The sequence below is a fragment of the Carassius gibelio genome, chromosome A22, assembly GCF_023724105.1.
Source record: "Carassius gibelio isolate Cgi1373 ecotype wild population from Czech Republic chromosome A22, carGib1.2-hapl.c, whole genome shotgun sequence".
Taxonomy (NCBI): domain Eukaryota; kingdom Metazoa; phylum Chordata; class Actinopteri; order Cypriniformes; family Cyprinidae; genus Carassius; species Carassius gibelio.
In genome coordinates this window covers 23,006,386-23,026,550 of record NC_068392.1, presented here as the reverse complement: position 1 = coordinate 23,026,550, position 20,165 = coordinate 23,006,386, and the positions used below count along the sequence as shown (strand labels likewise).

Below are 20,165 nucleotides of genomic sequence, written 5' to 3'. Positions count from 1 at the left end.
CGGTCACTTAATATTAAAATCCAGTAGATCCACTTCAGATTTATTTCTTAACAGTTTATGTCCACGTGGCTGTTTTCGTTTATATTCGCCAAGCTATTATGTATTTTGAAATAATCTTGTCCTTGATGTGTTCGTTCGTACGACGAAAGGCAGAATCCTGCAGCTCGAGAGATATTCTGCCAGTCGCGTTTTCAAGTAGTCTTGCACACTTAAACGGGTCACAAACACCTGCATTTAGCTCTTGTGTTATAATGGGTGTATTGTGTGCATTTATGGCAATATTTTATTTGAAAAAGCTCTTAAACAAGAATAAATTCGTTTGTTTTGAACTTGTGACACTGTAAGCGCTGATCGGAGGCGGTGATTTCAGATAGGCAGCCGCGAATATTTCATTTTCACACAAACAGTTCAAAAACATCTGAATTTAGCTCTTGGTGTGTTCTAATTGGTGAATTGTGTGATATCGCTTTAATATTTTATTTGTTAAAGCTATAAAACAAAAATAAACTCGTTTTTCTGAGCTCGTCATTCCACACGCTCATGCTCAGAGCGGTGATTCATCTCTCGTGTTTCTCACGTATCACTGACCACACATCAATTATTAATGAGCCCTGACCCGGTAATAATCATATATGTTGGTTTAGCTTGTCAGTGTGAATTAAATCCAAGTATTATTTTGTATTTTAACCGATTTAAAAATGAAACTAAAAGAGAGTCTCCTCCCTTTCAGTCGAATTTCCCTTTAAGGAATTGAACCTGTAGGGGCGCATTTTCTCTCAGACAATGTAAGTCTCAGCACATAATACTCAAACAGATGGACAGAGTGAGATGAGATGTCTGACAGTTTTTTAATTTTCTGTTATCCATACAGTGTTGTAAAGTCGTGAAACTATCCATATTTACTCAGAATGACTTTTTTTTTGTATGAAAAAAGGTTTTGAAGTGTTTGGAATTTAAAAATGCAGGACAATTAATAATTCCATTTTTACTGTCATTTAAAAAAATCACCACGACAAAACCGTTCAAGCTATCCAAAATCCTTTGGCAATTTAAGTTGTTTAAAATGTTTTGGCATCATGTAGACAAAGTTTGGTGTGTATAGTGTTACTCTCCTCTGAGCAGTATGCATTAATTCACAGCTAAATGTAAAAAAAAATCCACATTCAAATCAAAATAGCTGACTTCCTGTTGATCGTAGCTGATGACTGTGAATTAGAAAGTTGTCCGTCTTGATAAGAACAATTTTTGTACCGAGTTTGGTGTCTGTAGCTAAAACTAACCCCCCCACTTTTGACAAAAGGTGGCGCTATAGAGTGCCTCTTCCACGCCCTCTTATGAACTTTTGCCAGTGTCTAGTTATCATAAATACTGATATGTGTTCTGAATTTCATGAAATTCTAAGCATGTTATATGCCTTAAAATCACCTGAGAAGTATTCAAGTTTGACATGTTGCCACGGCAACAATATTTTTAGATATCAATATCCCCCTAGCAGATTAATATAGGCTGTGTTTTAACATTATTCTGATGAAGTTTGAAGCAAATCGAGTAAAAATAAGATGCTGAATACAAAGCATTTTGAAAATGACACACTTCCTGCTGCCAGTTGGTGGCGCTATAACTTTGACTCCTAATAGTCACATATATGCGATCGACATCATACAATGAATAATCTGATGAAGTTTGATTAAAATCAGGAAATGTATGTGGATGGTATTAGACACTTCCTGTTTCTCATTTCTCGCCATAATTTCAACGCCTCGCCACGAGCAAACCGTTTGAGATATCAAAAATCCCCTGGCAATTTTTCATCCCCATTGTCTTGAGATCATGTTGACCGAGTTTGGCGGCAATCGAGTAAAAAACCTATGACAAGTATTTCAAATTCCAGAGCATATGCTTTTTACATAACTCTAAATAGCTGACTTCCTGTTGGGCAGAGCCTATAACATGCAATACGCAAGTTGTTCGGCACGATGAGATCTAAATGTGTACTGAGTTTCATATTAATACGTGCAAGTATGTGTGAGCTATACATCAACATTTATGACTGTGTTCCAGGGGGCGCTGTAGAGCCCCTGTGCCACGCCCAGGTCCCAGCCTCTGCAGGCTCCTTAAAGCCACAGATTCCAAAGTGTGCGCAAACTTTCAAGAGTTTTTGAGTATGTTAAGGACCCCAAAAGCCCCCACAACTTTGACGACAAATATGAATAATAAACCCCAAATAGCCAACTTCCTGTTGGGCGGAGCCTATGATATGCAATTCGAAAGTTGTTTGTATTGATGAGTTCTATATGTGTACCGAGTTTTGTGCGTCTACGTGCAAGTATGTATGATATATGGCCCTCAGCATTCCAGGGGGCGCTGTAGAGCCCCTGTGCCACGCCCGTGTATCAGTCTCTGCCCGGCCCTAATGGCCGCAGGTTCCAATGTGTGTGCCAATTTTCAAGACTTTTTAAGCATGTTAAGGGCCCCAAAAGCCCCCGAAACCTTGAAGAAAAATAATAATAATAAATAATAATAATAAATATAGCTGCAAGCAGCGATGGCGGGCTCAAGCCACCAATGCCATCGCCACCCCGGTGGCATCAGGTAAACTGTGCCCAGCGGGCACATGCATTCACAATATCCCTCTGGCAGTGAGGTTTTAAAGGAAATGGCGGTTAAAGGGTTAATCCGAATCATCTAGACTTTAAAATCGCATTCACAGAACAATATATATATATATATATAGTAACACTTTACAATAAGATTTCATTTATAAACATTATGTTAACATGAACAATATTTATATAGCATTCATTCATGTCAGTTAATATTCCAAACTTAAACATTAAAACATTGTTTTATTGTGATTTTTTCCCAAGCACATTTTACCAATTCCAAACCATATCAATCTTAATAACTACCATTATTTTTTATTTAATCATTTATGAGTGCTATACAATAGTCCAGGAAAGCTGGAAGAGAAAAACTCCTTATATTCATGTGCAGAATTATTAGGCATGTTTTCTTTTACAGATGAAATGCGCTAAAAAAGAGTTTTAACTCAAACTGTTTTAACTCAAAGTCGAAAATTATGAAATACCCATGAGAAATACCAAACACAAATGCAATACAGAAATGGATAAGTTAAGACTTGACCATTGTACAAAAATGCTGACTGGGTCATGAGGTCAGAAAAGAAGAAGAAGAAAAAAACAGGTCAAGAAGAACTGACAAAAAGAATTGCAAAATAATTAGGAATTAATGTGAAGATTAATTTTTAGTCAATTCTGCAAGACAGACTTTCAGGAAAGGAGGTGGAATAAAAAAGAGCTCCTAAATCTTAATCCCGGATTCTGGAAGATATATTCCTCAAACCATCGGACAAGAGTAGGTGGTGCTGGTCCTTCACGAGTCACTCTAATCTGTTCATAAAGCCTATATATAAAGTCTTAATATATAGTATTTCACAATACTTCATGGTATTCTAATTAAATCATTTTTTTGGAATCTTAGATCTCTCAGAACCTGACACATTGTAATTCTGAGACTCCAGGAAAGTGGCAGTTCTGTAAAATGTTGGCACTGGAGACTAAATGCTCCCTGATAGTTTCACACCTAATTCACTTAACACACACACACACACACACATACACACACACACACACACATTACCCACAGTGACAGAGGGACAGAGTGACATCAGATGTATGATAGTTTTTTAATTTTCTATCATCCATATAGTGTTGTATAGTCATGAAACTATGCATATTTCCTCAGAATGACTTGTCTTCTATGTGTACATTTTTTTGAAGTGTTAAGAAGCTGCACTTAAAAAAATAAAAGACATTTACTGGTTACTTTTTTACTGTTATTTCAAAAAATCACCACGACAAAACCATTCAAGCCATTCAAAATTCATCCGCACCTGTACTGTAAGATACATTCTTTAAACAGTGGTAAAAGAGGATGTGGTGCTGATCCTTCAAGAGTCACTCAAAACATATCTGTCCATAAAGCCTATAAAGAATTATTCTTAATATACAGTTCACAATACTTCAGCTTGTTATTCTAATAAAGTGAGGGTCATTTTAACAGTAAAATACATAAAATTCATATTATTTTTCTTTGAAAGATTTCTATAAGTGATTTAAATCATACTTGTTTCTACAATAATTATTTAAAAGTGATCCTATAGCTCCATCTGGTGGCCATTATTGGTACTAAGAATTGCAAGCTTGATTTATATGTTATGATAGTTTTAATTTTATGCTGGCTCTTGAAAATGATAAAGCTATGAAACTTACTGTGCTTCCTTCAAATGATGACTTCTACGTATATAAAAAAATTATGAAGAGTTGGAATTAAAATTTTTAAAGATATAGTAAAATAACTATTGTATTTTTTTTATGTTACTTTAATAAATCTCTATGGCCACACCATTTAAGGTATCCTAAACCCATTCGAAATTTAACATCTTCAGTATATGGCTTCATGTTAAAAAAGTTTGGTGTGAACTACTTATGTCTTCTTGGAGGAGAATGAATTCATTTACAGGCTGAGTTTATCATAAATCCACAATAACATTTCTGAGTTCTGTATCAATCTGTGTTGTTGTTTGTTTATTTTTATTTTTTTTTATTTTTTTTATAGGAAGATAACTGACCCTTTACTCTCCTTTTTAATAAATGACCTATTTATAGCTGTATTTATAAACTGCTTACTACTGACTATTAATATTGGGACAAGGCTTTATGAAGCATGAACTGACTATTTACTAATGAGTGCAGTTATTATAAAGTGTTATCAATGCATTTGCTAATGTTAACAAATTAGACATTATTTTACAGTGTTATCAAATCCCTTAAATGATTTGTAAGTGTTTTGTAATGATTTTATTGACCTAAAAGCATTTGTGAAAGTTCTGCTTGCATTAGAGCTTAGTCTTGATCTGTGAGCTGAACAGATTTACTGTTACATCCATGAGATTATGTAAATTCAAATAAATATCATGTCACAGGATGTCAGAGGTCAGTATCAAATTAGTTTGAAATTATTATTTGCAGCACAAATAAGGTTTTTTAGGATTTTTAAAAATCCCTAAAACTGTCAGAAAAGGATAAGGCCTAAGATTTCTATGTGAGTGGCTAAATTTGTTTGTTTTTATAACTATAATGCATAAACTATGAAACTATACAAAATGTATAAAAAAGTACAAGTTATTCTTTTCCAATGTTTTTTATTTATTTAAATTTAAAAAATTAGCCTACGGCGATCATTCTAAACATTTTGAATAAAACCTGTCAATATTTATTATAGACCACTATAACTGTGTATAATCTAACAAATGAGTTTATTATGAAAATAAAGCGTGTACACCAGATAACTTGGACGATAAAGAAATTGCTAACAATAGTATAATAGAGCATGTTTTAGGTTTTTAGGCGTTTAGATGCAGAAATGGACAAATCAAATGTAAAATAAAATGTAATTGATTTAATTAAATATAGATTAATTCTTGTTAGAGCAAAATAATAAATAAATACGTACACACATTAAAAAAGCCGCCAAGATGAATGAGTTTCCTTTTTTATATGTAGATTAAAATTGAAGACAGAAGCAGCTGGTATATGCGGTCACTTAATATTAAAATCCAGTAGATCCACTTCAGATTTAATTCTCAACAGTTTATGTTCACGTGGCTGTTTTCGTTTATATTAGCCAAGCTATTATGTATTTTGAAATAATCTTGTCCGTGATGTGTTCGTTCGTACGACGAAAGGCAGAATCCTGCAGCTCGAGAGATATATGTTATTCTGCCAGTCGCGCTTTCAAATAGTCTTGCACACATAAACGGGTCACAAAAGACCTGCATTTAGCTCGTGTTGTGTTATAATGGATGTATTGTGTGCATTTATGGCAATAATTTATTTTAAAAAGCTCTTAAACAAGAATAAATTCGTTAGTTTTGAACTTGTGACACTGTGCGCGCTGATCGGAGGCAGTGATTTCAGATAGGCAGCCGCAAATATTTCATTTTCACACAAACAGTTCAAAAACATCTTAATTTAGCTCTTGGTGTGTTCTAATTGGTTGATTGTGTGATATCGCTGTAATAATTTATTTTTAAAAGCTTTAAAACAGGAATAAATTCGTTTTCTCTGAGCTCTTTACTCCAGACGCTCGTGATCACAGCGGTGATTCATCTCTCCTATTTCTCACGTATCTCTGGCCAGAAATAATTTATCCATGAGCCCTGAACCGGTAATAATCAGATATGTTGGTTTAGCTTGTCAGTGTGAATTAAATCTAAGTATTTGTTTGTATTTTTAACCGATTTAAAAGTGAAAGTAAAAGTCCGGGAATTGAACCTGTAGGGGCGCTATTTCTCTCAGACAATGGAAGTCTGAAGCACATATACTCAAACAGAGGGACAGAGTGAGATGAGATGTCTGACAGTTTTTTTAATTTTCTGTTATCCATACAGTGTTGTAAAGTCGTGAAACTATGCATATTTCCTCAGAATGACTTTTTCATCTGTATGAAAAAATTCTTTGACGTGTTTGGAAGCTGCAATTTAAAAATACAATAATGATTCCCTTTGTAAGGTCATTTAAAAAAATCACCACGGCAAAACCATTCAAGCTATCCAAAATCCATTCACAATTTAAGTTCCTATCAGAAATACTGATGTGTGTTCAGAGTTTTGTGAAATTCTAAGTATGTTATTTGCCTCAAAATCACCTGAGAAGTATTCCAGTTTGACATGTTGCCACGGCAACAATTTTTTAGATATCAATATCCCCCTTGCAGATTTATATCAGCTGTGTTTTAACATTATTCTGATGAAGTTTGAAGCAAATCGAGTAATAATAAGATGCTGAATTCAAATCATTTTGAAAATGACACACTTCCTTCTGCCAGTTGGTGGCGCTATAACTTTGACTCCTAATAGTCACATATATGCGATCGACATCATACAACGAATAATCTGATGAAGTTTGATTAAAATCAGGAAATGTATGTGGATGGTATTAGACACTTCCTGTTTCTAATTTCTCGCCATAATTTCAACGCCTCGCCACGAGCAAACCGTTCGAGATATCAAAAATCCCCTGGCAATTTTTCATCCCCAGTGTCTTGAGATCATGTTGACCGAGTTTGGCGGCAATCGAGAAAAAAACCTATGACAAGTATTTCAAATTCCAGAGCATGCGCTTTTTACATAACTCTAAATAGCTGACTTCCTGTTGGGTGGAGCCTATGACATGCAATACGAAAGTTGTTCGGCACGATGAGATCTATATGTGTACTGAGTTTCATATGAATATGTGCAAGTATGTGTGAGCTATACATCAACATTTCTGACTGTGTTCCAGGGGGCGCCGTAGAGCCCCTGTGCCACGCCCGGGTCCCAGCCTCTGCAGGCTCCTAAAGGCCACAGATTCCAAAGTGTGCGCAAATTTTCAAGAGTTTTTGAGTATGTTAAGGACCCCAAAAGCCCCCACAACTTTGACGAAAAATATGACTACTAAACCCAAAATAGCCAACTTCCTGTTGGGCGGAGCCTATGACATGCAATACGAAAGTTGTTTGGTTTGATGAGATCTACATGTGTACTGAGTTTCGTGTGTCTACGTGCAAGTATGTATGATATATGGCCCTCAGTATTCCAGGGGGCGCTGTAGAGCCCCTATGCCACGCCCGTGTATCAGTCTCTGCCCGGCCCTAATGGCCGCAGGTTCCAATGTGTGTGCCAATTTTCAAGACTTTTTAAGCATGTTAAGGACCCCAAAAGCCCCCGAAACCTTGGAAAAAAATTAGAAGAATAAATAATAATAATAATAATAACAAATAATCCTAAGGAAAACAATAGGGCTCTCGCCCTCCAGGCTTGAGCCCTAATAATAATAACAAATAATCCTAAGGAAAACAATAGGGCTCTCGCCCTCCAGGCTTGAGCCCTAATAATAACAAATAATCCTAAGGAAAACAATAGGGCTCTCGCCCTCCAGGCTTGAGCCCTAAATATAGCTGCAAGCAGCGATGGCGGGCTCAAGCCACCAATGCCATCGCCACCCCGGTGGCATCAGGTAAACTGTGCCCAGCGGGCACATGCATTCACAATATCCCTCTGGCAGTGAGGTTTTAAATGATATGGCAGTTAAAGGGTTAATCCGAATCATCTAGACTTTAAAATCACATTCACAGAACAATATACATATATATTCCCCAAACATATATATATATTTAGTAACACTTTACAATAAGATTTCATTTATAAACATTATGTTAACATGAACAATATTTATATAGCATTAATTTATGTCAGTTAATATTCCAAACTTAAACATTAAAACATTGTTTTATTGTGATTTTTTTCCAAGCACATTTTACCAATTCCAAACCATATCAATCTTAATAACTACCATTATTTTTTATTTAATCATTTATAAGTGCTATACAATAGTCCAGGAAAGCTGGAAGAGAAAAACTCCTTATATTCATGTGCAGAATCATTAGGCATGTTTCTTTTACAGATGAAATGCACTAAAAAAGAGTTTTAACTCAAACTGTTTTAACTCAAAGTCGAAAATTATGAAATACCCATGAGAAATATCAAACACAAATGCAATACAGAAATGGATAAGTTAAGACTTGACCATTGTACAAAAATGCTGACTGGGTCATGAGGTCAGAAAAGAAGAAGAAAAAAAAAAACAGGTCAAGAAGAACTGACAAAAATAATTGCAAAATAATTAGGAATTAATGTGAAGATTAATTTTTAGTCAATTCTGCAAGACAGACTTTCAGGAAAGGAGGTGGAATAAAAATGAGCTCCTAAATCTTAATCCCGGATTCTGGAAGATATATTCCTCAAACCATCGGACAAGAGGAGGTGGTGCTGGTCCTTCACGAGTCACTCTAATCTGTTCATTAAGCCTATATATAAAGTCTTAATATATAGTATTTCACAATACTTCATGGTATTCTAATTAAATCATTTTTTTTGGAATCTTTGATTTCTCAGAACCTGACACATTGTAATTCTGAGACTCCAGGAAAGTGGCAGCTCTGTAAAATGTTGGCGCTGGAGACTAAATGCTCCCTGATAGTTTCACACCTAATTCACTTAACACACACACACACACACACACATACTTGTTTGGGGTGCCTCGTGGGGGCACCAGTTATTTACCACATTTTGGGGACACCACTTTCCTGACATCCTAGAGACTAGATAAACACATCAAAAAATCTAAAAAAAAAAGTTTAATAAATATCTCACTTAAAATGTAATTAATTCATTAAAATAAGGGTAGGTGATAATCTGGGGACAGGTCAGGTTAACACATGTGGGGACACGGGGACAACTCCTTATATGGGCATTAACGGAAGTCCCATCTGGGGACAAAACCCTGACCAACTAGTGTATGAGTAAGTACACATGGATGTCCAATCTGGGGACAAACCAGTGTAATCTACAGACAAAGAAAGGTCATAATATGGCCAGCTGGCCAATTCATAATGGTATTTCTGGAAGTTATATTGGTTTGTTAAAAATAGGGTGGTTTAATAAGTTAGTTCATCTTAACTTCAAAAATGAACTTGAACAACATGCAATCTTCAACTGCAAGTCATTTCAGTCCACTAAGACTGCCACAATCATATACTGCATTTAACTCATTCTTACACAATTTAGTTGCTAAATTTACTGATTATTATGACCCATGAGAGACATTCATTGAATGTGATTTAGCTGCTCTTATCAAAGTCAATCTAATATATATTATAAAGCCCTTTAAAATAAAGTTGTCACAGAGTGCTTTTACAAACACCCACCCTAAACCTGACAGAGCACACAATAAGTAAATACACACAATTTTTTTTTTTTTAATTACCATACCAATTAAACGTATACATGGTAAGCTTACTTTTAAAAGTATGTATTATGTTTGAGGTAAAGTTAAGTATCCTGTAGTTAACCAGTAATAACACATTCGGAGAGGTTAGATCAGAGCTACAATTCTTAAATTGTCTAAAATTATGAACGTTATCAGTGGAATGTTTTGTTTTTTTTTTGTCTGGTTTTGAAATGCTCTAAGAATTTAATCTTTAAGTCATTAAAAGAAATCCAAGAGAAATAAAAACGACCTTGATACAAATTGAATCTACAGCCAAATTTAATCAGTACAGTATGGGTTCAGTGCTTGCCATCAGATATTACAACATAGTTTTTATGATGCGTTTCGTCTAATGTGCCATCAGAAAATAAATTAATCAATTTACAATTAAAATGTGAAACGTAAAGGGGCCTGAATAAAGGGATTGAATACTATAGACACTCACTCTGTCGTATGGCTACTGTACAGTAAAACTAATCTACGCAATTAGAAAAAACATTTACACCAACTGCTTATCACTTGACACAGCATTAAAAACAAGGAAGTCCAAGCACCAAATTTACAACCAACATCAAGCCGTTTTAACTCTTTCAAAACTTAAGTTACATTATAATGTTTCAACTACGGTATTGAGTAGGGCTGCACGATGTGTCGTTTAAGCATCGATATCGCGATGTACAAATTCGCGATTGTCACATCGCAGGATGTGCGATGTAGGCTGTCGTAGTTGATCCGTTATTCACTAACTGTATGGGCAGCTGCTCCCCGGCCCTTGCCGAATTTGATTCGCGGATTAATTGCACAGTTTAAGTCCTAGCAGTTTAACAGAGCGCATAAGAACGAGCAGAGAGAGAGAAAGAGCACGAGAGAGAGAGAGAGAGAGAAAGAGCACGAGAGAGAGAGAGAGAGAGAGAGAGAGAGAGAGAGCCCAGCCACGCGCTCACGCCCACCTTCACCGTCTTCAAACAACACAAGCGTTGTCTTGCTCTCTCCCTCGCGCAAATTTATCAAAATCAAAAAACGATGTCGGAAAAAAAAATTATAATTCTATGACGTGTTCTGTGTTGTCAAATCTTGTTTATTAAATTAATAGCAGTAACTGCACAATAAGTAGCCTACATTCAATACAAACACAGATGGTACAGACATCAGCATTTAGCTTTTGTTTTTTAATTGGGTTGAAACTACAGAGAACTGGCCTTAAATAAAAGATTAACTGTAACCATGTGAAATTAAAGGTAACAACTGCATAGTTCTACAGTCCAAACAACACAATCAACACACATTCAAAAAGATGTTTCTTGATCAGCATTCAGTATTTTAGTTTTTAAATTTGGTTTTAAGTTAAAAAAAAAAGGTCTTTACCAGTGAGACTAAATAAAAGTATGCTATATAAATACATTTTCCAAAATGTTAAAATCAAATAATGTTTGTGCGAATAAAACAAAGATGCAAAGGGTTTCATTCATCCAATAATAATAATAATTAAAAAATAAATAGGATAATGATTCACATCTATATTTTTTTTACTTGAGCCAGTGAAAAATAAATAACTTGTTGACTCAAGTAAAAAAAATATAGATGTGAATCATTACCCTAAAATATTTTAATTAGATGAAATACTTTTTTTCAGTGTGCTACAGCAGATGATTTTTAAATTAAATTAAGTCTATTTTAGGGTAAAATAAAAATAATCATCCTAATTCAGAACTGAAGTTTATTTCTGGCTTTTCAAACATGAATGCAAGTTCTAATAATAATAATAAAAAGTAAAATAAATAAATAAAAAATAATTCTGTTTTGTCACAGTTTAGTCCGTTTCGTTTCTCATCCAACACGTGAGAAGTTGAGCTGAACATCTCTTCACGGTCTACTCGTGTTCAGGGCGCGGACAGATAAAGTATACGCTCGCGCAGCTTCAGTGTGCAGGAAAGGCTCTTATTTGTGCGGCAGTACAACAGGGCTGTTCACTTCCTGCCATCTGTGCCTCAGACATGAAGCTCTGCATTTCCGGTACTGATCGACTGCCTGTGTCCTGCGCACAGATTTCGAAATACTCTTCCACACAAATTACATAGCGAACGATTACAATGTAGTCTGTGCACGCGAGCGCACTTCCGGAATAATCGGCCGGAAAAACACCAAAAACGGGCGATTGCGTATTTTAAGCAAAAACCGGCCGGTTCCGATTAATGGCCGGTCAACCAGAGCATCCCTACTGTGAAGTAACATTACCAAACAATGAACAGCTGTGTTTAAGATAACGAAGATAAACAAAGATTAAAAAATATAGTAACACAAGTATTGCTCATGGTAAGTTCATGTTAGTTAATGTTAACAATTCAAACCATATCCTAAAGTTACAAACAAATAATTTACTCTAATTTAAACAATACTCTGATGTTTAAATCATTTAAAATGAGAATGTATGTGTGCTCATGCCATTTTTGTTTGTAAGAAAAAATTAGATTAGATATCATATCGCAATATATATCGCAGAAAAATAAGATATCGCAATGTCCTTTTTCCCCAATATCGTGCAGCCCTAGTATTGAGACCAAAAAAAAAAAATATTATAATTCAACTAAAACGCAAAAACGGAATCAACAACCAAAATCAACCTTACTTTTTAGTGGTCTTTCTCTCATATGCTGTGATTCTGTTTTTTATATAATACTTCACCGCCTGCCAGTCTCGTTCACCGAGGGCTTTGGGGGCTGCTGTAATGCATGCAATGTAGTCGACTTTTCCAGGAGTAACTCCCGAGTGAATACATTTCATCATTGTCTCTTCTACAGCCGCAATCTCCACCTCACTCCACTTTCTCTTCCTAGGAACTAATGACAAGAAAATTACATTAATTGCACTGCATGTGTTGTAGGTGCAAGACTGGATTATTTTTATACTACTGTATTCTTTATGATGTTGTTGACTTTTTATAAATAAAGTAAATAAAAACTATTACAGGACAGGTTCCTTACCTGATGTTACTTTCATGACCTCCCGTGACCTCTCTGGAGATCCTTTAGAAACACAATCATATACATTTCTAAATCAAACTACTAATTACTGATAGGCTGTTTGGGGGGGAATTCTTGATATTCTAATTGCATTAAACATTTAACTGCTTGTTCATACGTCTTACCTTCATTCATGTTTACTGGCCTGCTGCTATTCACTCCTGAAGTGCCTGCTTGATGCCTGCCGGCATGATTTAATTATTATTTAACTAAATGGAAATTACAAACATCTTAAAAAAATGTGTTTACAAATCTTTACCTGTCTCACTTGACGTCACGTCATGAGAATGATCTGACAGTTCTGTTTCACTCTCTATCCCAGGATCAGGCTCAACGCACTCTGAAATATAGTCTTCGTATTCAGAGATATGCACAGATTCTTCCAAAGTCACTAGGACACGCTTGACAGCTAGTTTAAACTCGATTAACAGGTTACATACCCTGTTAATAGTGTTCCCTCGGGTAATCTGTAATATTTCCTGTGGATACGAATATCATGTCCCAGGAAATCAGCAAGTTGGTCCATTTCGGTGTCATTCATGTTAAGAACCCTAACCCTAGTCCATGTTGATTTGGAAGGCAACCTGTAATCAGACAAATATAAAGGTCTTGAGAATTCTACACAAATTATATTATGCATATAATGCAATCCCCACTTAAACAAGGTGTCCCCATAAAGACAGTTAAAATACAGGTCAATGTCCCCAGAAGGTTTCATGGAAATAATGCAATCCCCATTTAAACAAGGTGTCCCCATAAAGACAGTTAAAATACAGGTCAATGCATGTCCCCAGAAGGTATCAAATATCATCACTTGTTCGTTCTATCCTCAATTTACACATGAGCACAACAGCAGAAATAATACCCTACAATTTGATGTTGGCCGAGCATGAGTTGGGGCAATTTCTTGTAATTCTCATCATGACATTACGATAAATAATCTTACTGTGGTTTTGTCTCTTACAAAGAGATCATTAGAGACATATTGGTTTAACGTTTAGACATTAGACAGTTGTATGCAGAGCAGTACACAATCAAAATATTTCTTGGTGAGTCGTATACCTTTTAAATAGTGTTGTCACGGTACCCAAATTTCAGTATTCGATACCGATACCAGTGAAAATCCATGGTTCTCGGTACCAAAGCAAAACACAAAAATATGCCAATTAAAAAAATATATATATTAATAAAATAATAAAAATAAAACCAATGCCATTCTTTATACTTATTTACAATTGTGTTTAAAATTTTTCTACAGGTTATATAATTATGAAAAACAGTAAATAAGTTTCACCCAAATTTAATTTGTCTTTTAATTTATGAAATTTAAACATTTTATTTTTGGTAAATAAAGGGGATTTGCTATTAAAATTAAAACATGGAAGAAATAGTGATTTATTTCTTAAAAAAATAAAGTTTAAAAAAATGTTAACAGTAGTAGCAGTATCACATACATTTTACTAAATAATAGTAATATTTAGTAGCACAATGCCTTTATGTAAAAATTAACTTTTAGGCCTAATGAATGCATATTTGTCATTTTAACTGAACTTAAGACTGGTGGTGATGCTTAAGATATTTTTGGTCATTGAGGGTTTCTGTAAGAAAAATAGTAATAGATCATAATTATTATTAAAGGATAATTTTACTATCATACTAATGTATATACAATGCACTATGAATTGATGAGCTGCTGGGTTCATGAATATTAATCACGTTGTCTGCGTTCGGTCAAACTGATTTGCTGAAATCAAAACAGGGTCGGTGCTAGTTGAGCGTCAGCCAATGAAATTGCCATTTGCACATTAGCTCCGGCCACTACCGGAGAAACCGGAGTGTCTTCTGCTTGTTCGAAAATGAATAATTGTAAATGAACTCCATTATTTTGACAGGAGAAGACAACAAAGAATAGTTTACCTATAGCGTGTCGATTCAGCGTGGTAAGACTCTTGCTCTCTCTCTCTTTGCATGTGTGAGAAACAGCGCTATCAGTAAAGCGACGGTGAGTCGTGCGCCTTCACACAGAGTTTACAGAGCATCAAATACAGGTGTGCTGTGCGTCCATTGAGATGAACTGAAAAGTTCAGATCGCTTGATGGAGAGAGAACTCTGAAGCTCAGATGCTGAAATTAATACAAGCGTCATGTGCTTCAGTCCATGTAGTAAACAAACCTGCACGTCTCTGCCATTCATTGATTCACACAGAGACGCGCAGAACACAGATTTATTTGCGGCTTAACATTTACAGATACTGGTCCATACGGAGATTTGATTTGATTAATTTACGCTAACTTTGACAAATTCCATGACTGTCCATATTAAAATGTAAGTTTCATTTTCATGACTGGATTTTGAGATTCCATCCTCGTTTTCTGCTTCACGGAAATCATAGCGCTGAACCGGGTTTGAACGAGACCTCGGTACTACCAATACTTAAAGAAACCTGGTACAGTCACATTTTTTAAAATTTTGTACCGACTTGGTACCAAAGTACCGGGTCTTTTGACAACACTACTTTTAAACCCTGTCACAGTTAAATGTGATCTTCAGACCACAAACTTTCAAGAATAGGGAGTTAAAAAGGTAGATATTTTATGTAACCCTAATGGACAGACTTTGGACAGGCAAGTAATTAATGTTGTTACTTACAAATACACTCCGTTCTTTCCAGTGGTGGTACACATTCGCTGGTTGGAGATGCATGGTCAATTTCTGACCATACCTGTAATAAAAAATAATTATCATTTGAGGCTATGAAATTACAAAACAGATAAGGCACTTTATTGAGACTGAATAACAGTATTACAAAACAAAAACAAGGGGAAACAACACTTTCCTTTTGCTAGAAATTATTTGGGCCAACATATTTTATTGTTTTTGCTCTGTACACAAGCACAGTGGATTTAAAATAAAGACCTGAGGTTATTACCAACTTCTGTTTAGAGAATGTTTCTATCCATCTTTTATGGACAGTGTATGAGGGTAGCCATTTTAGATACATGGTCTCCAAATTTCAGCGGACAAAGTAATTAGACGAACAATATTTTAGGATTTATAATGGTTTTTACTGACGGATGTACCCAATGAACTATATAGGAAAACTGCTACGGTGCACCTTATAGTTTGCAAAAAACAGTAGGAGGATCATAATAGTTTTTAGTTGTATAAATAAACAAAAATTGTATCAGCAAGAAATTACATACGAGTTCCAATGGTTATCCTTAAGAGGACTAGGATTCCATCCTCACTAAGCCAAAGTGTCCCCATAAGGACAGTTAAAATACAGGTCAATGTCCCCAAAAGCTATCATAAATACTCATTACTACCTATTAGGTTTAAGTGCCAACCAAACTTTCAGGATTGTTTAGAGGGCGTTTGTATCCATCATTTGTGTTAAGTTGTTTAAAATATAGAAACCGATATAATTATATTACAATTTGTCATTCATAAATGTAAATACGTTTCGTAAATGTGCGCAAAAAATCCAGTATGCCCTAACAGGGTTGGGACAAAGCCTGTAATAATGCCATCCTCGCATCGTTCTGTCAAACACATTCTGATCAACATTGTTGCTGGGAAATAATTACTATAATATAATGTATAATGTGCAGCTCTGAAACTAAATGGTTATAAAAAAAACCTGTCTTATTACCTGTGTGTCTGTTGGTGAGGGTATCACAGAATCTTCTGCTGTTTAAGTGACTGGATGTGATTCTGGGCCCAGCTAAAAATCAAATAAAAAAATTCAATGCTACAGAAAGAGTTTAGAATGATTTTTTAACTAAAGTACATACAATTATAAAATCACTGTTGTTCCCTATCCCTTAAGCCTATTAATTACAAACAGTAATGTTTAAAATCTTTTCCATCAAATATATAAATAGCAGTAGGTAAATCTTATTTTCAATTCATGCAAATCCTGGTTTACCTTACACTGGGTGTTCCCAGGCTGCCTTGCACACAATTTGATTCAAGCTGCTAAGGCAGCCTGGACACCATGGACTAAATTCTCCCCTGAAAAAGGGAACCAAATCACAGAACGGGGAGGGATCAGCAAGACCATGACTGCACGATGTGTCGTTTAAGCATCGATATCGCGATGTACGAATCCACGATAGTCACATTGCAGGATGTGCGATGTAGGCTGTCGTAGTTGATCCGTTATTCATTAACTGTATGGGCAGCTGCTCCCCGGCCCTTGACGAATGTGATTCGCGGATTAATTGCACAGTTTAACCATCATAGAGTGAAAGTTTATCATTGACAGGACTGAAAACCACATGCAAGTTTAACAGGGCATTTTCTCTCTGTCTTTCTCTCGCGAGCGCGCGCGCACTCTCTCTCTCTCGCGCACTCTCTCTCTCTCAAGCTCTGTCTTGCTCCCTCTCCCCCGTGCATATTAATCAATTGACATGATGGTGTCGATGTTTAAATCATTTAAAATGAGAATGTAAGTGTGCTCACCCCATTTGTTTGTAAGAAAAAAATAATCGCAATATATAAAAAAAATCGCAGAAAAATAAAATATCACAATGTCATTTTTCCCAATATCGTGCAGCCCTAATAGGCGACACATTGAAGAAGTTTCTATGGATCCAACATGGCATCAGACACGAAATTACCTTTCGATTCAGCTTTAGATAGTGTTTTAAGTAGTTAAGAACAGAGTTTGTTTTGAAAAAAGAGCAACTGTTAAACAATTTCAGAAGCAAGCGCATTTGATAGACATTCGTAGCACCCAATAAACTGCTCTGGGCATTCGTAAACCACGCCTCAAATACGAGAAAATGAACAGGTGGTTACCAGACCAAGTCTCGAATGAGAATTGGTCTGACGTTAGCCAGGCTAGGTTTACCTGCTGCATTTTTTAGAACAGAAAATATTTTACCCAAGTTCTGTCAACGTACAATAAAATGACTCACCATTTTATCCAAGTTTGCCAATTGCAGTAGGAGTAAGGTTCGCTGTCTTTGAAGAGCATTTCGCTTCTCAGCCGTAGATTCATACAGAGTTTCACACCGATTGTGGTGTTTTTAATTTGTCAATCCTGGCCTGCAACTGTTGAACCAAATATAACAATCAGTGTACCAGAAATTATTAAAAAAAAAAAAAAATGCAATACTATAAAAAAAGTTGATAATTTAATTTGGATTTAAGTAACCTGGAATGGTCCATTACTTCAGACAGACTGACACTAGGGATAAGATTTTCATGTTGAAAATGAATTTCTTTTGTTCTGTACACCAGTACTTTGAAACAATATAATGAAAATACATCACAAACCTTTTAAATGTAAATATGACAGGGTGCCCACAAATAAATGCAGGTTTGGAAACCAGACTTGTCTTTGTTACGGTCATGCAGTATGGATTAGTTATTCGACTAAAGTCAGAGTTATCAAGTCTTTCTCAAACCATCATGCTCATGCTACCAACATAAGCTATGTGTATTAATCTCTTTATAGTTTAAGTAATTACCTTACTCTACTTTATAGCACTGTTTTGATGAGAAACAAAAGTCTTTCCTACTTGCATCAAAACATCATGTATCTGTGATGCCCACTAAAAGTGTTATCACATTTGTGGTAGTTTCTGAAATTTGAAAATGAATGTTTTCGAATATTTGTTCAGAGGTAATTTACCTGGTTCCACCATCCTTTGACTAAGACGTTATATAGAGGCGAGGAGTAATTGTGGAGTTCGCCAGCAGGGGGTAGTGTGGCATTTATTGTGCTCCACGGGGCTTTACGTCAGTTTTGTCCGCTTTGCGATTTTCCTCTTTCTGCTGAGCGAGACGAAAAACGGACGCAGAGTTTGCCTGGTCTCATTTATTTCTCCTGTTTTCAGGTTGGTGGAAAATTAAATTAATCTAATTACCTGAAGTGTAATATGTTGACATGTCACTGAATGTTTTAATGTTCGCTAATAAGGCTATGTAATGAGTATGTGGACATAATTGTATATATGGCAGTAGCCACATTTTCGCGCTTGTTAATGTCACCTGTTAATACCAAAGTCACGTCTGAAGAGTTTTATTTTTAGCTCCTTGAACATTTTTGTAAAGTTTTAATACTCTTGAAATGTATGATATTGTGTAAAATGTGAAAGGTTAATGTTAAAAACTGAGTTTGTCAGGGTTAAAAGCTGATGTTAAAACAAATGTGATTTATATTTTAAAAGTGGTTAAAAATAAGTTAAAAGTCTGTCAGCTCATGCATTTTGGGAAGAGTAAAAAAAAAATACTTTTGCTGGAAGAGGAAAATGCATTTAGGAACCATATGTAAATGGTAACAAACTATGTTTTATATGTAAGTGATGACATAATCTGTGTTTTATTTTGAGTTAAAAGGATACAACTTAAAGGGTAACCGTGGTTATTGTCAGTTTGATTTATTTAATCACCCAAAACTTAAAACTCAGTATTTGCTGAAAGATGAAAAAAAAAGACAAATTGTATTTCATTTTGAAGTGTTTATTTGATAGTGAACATTGTGTGTTTGTAACAGAGGAGGATTTAAAATGTGAATGTCTAATAAATCCTCTCTCTCTTTCTGCTGAGCGAGACGAAAAACGGACGCAGAGTTTGCCTGGTCTCATTTATTTCTCCTGTTTTCAGAGAGAGCATATAAGCTGTTTATGTGGTGCCAGCCGGTACCTGTAACAGTTTATTGGGGGCTCGTCCGGGATCACTCCCACCGTGTGGCCGGAAGCTGATCCAGTGATACTGCAACCTTGGACCAAAAGTGACCTGATGTAACCAGCGAGCTGCAGCCAGCGGAAAAAAATCTCCAGATACCATCGATGCCGTCTATGGATGAAGAGGTTACCTGTAATGAATGAAGACTAATGACTGTGCTGTGCTAAAATCAACACCCATCAAGAACAGAGCGTGAATTGTGATCCTGGGCTCTCGTGACCAAGTGCGAGGAATTGGGAAGCAGTATGGCGGATGGTGAGAGGAAAAGGTTGGTGTGGGCCATCAAAAAGACTCTTCTCACTCTCTCTGTAGATGAACTGTTCCAGATTGCCAAGTCAGTGGGTCCAGTGCCAGGAATTGACGAGTCTCGCGTCAAGTTGACTGATGAGGAGGGTTGTTTTGAGTACATTTGCAGTTTCATGTCCAGTGAGCCTTTACTGGAGTTAGAGGATTCTGGGATGGCACACTTATTAAACTTAAGGGAATTAATTGACATAGTCATTCAGGGTCGTGCTTCACAAGTTGCTGTAGCAATTGATGTATCTGGCAGCGGGGATGC

At 35.8% G+C, this 20,165-nt stretch overlaps 1 long non-coding RNA gene across 2 annotated transcripts in view; it reads right to left on the bottom strand.

The window, feature by feature from the left end:
- Window positions 1–10,764: 10,764 nt before the first annotated feature.
- Window positions 10,765–20,165, bottom strand: part of LOC127942775 (uncharacterized) — a 30,059-nt gene continuing 20,658 nt past the window's right edge. The window contains exons 5-12 of one of the 2 annotated variants that reach the window (XR_008149413.1): window positions 17,833–17,968; window positions 16,563–16,634; window positions 15,560–15,632; window positions 13,351–13,494; window positions 13,170–13,250; window positions 13,036–13,083; window positions 12,872–12,913; window positions 10,765–12,727 (exon numbers count right to left, since the gene is read on the bottom strand). This is a non-coding gene — a long non-coding RNA (uncharacterized LOC127942775). The remainder of the gene's footprint in view (window positions 12,728–12,871; window positions 12,914–13,035; window positions 13,084–13,169; window positions 13,251–13,350; window positions 13,495–15,559; window positions 15,633–16,562; window positions 16,635–17,832; window positions 17,969–20,165) is intronic. The other variant, XR_008149412.1, reaches the window with a different exon arrangement.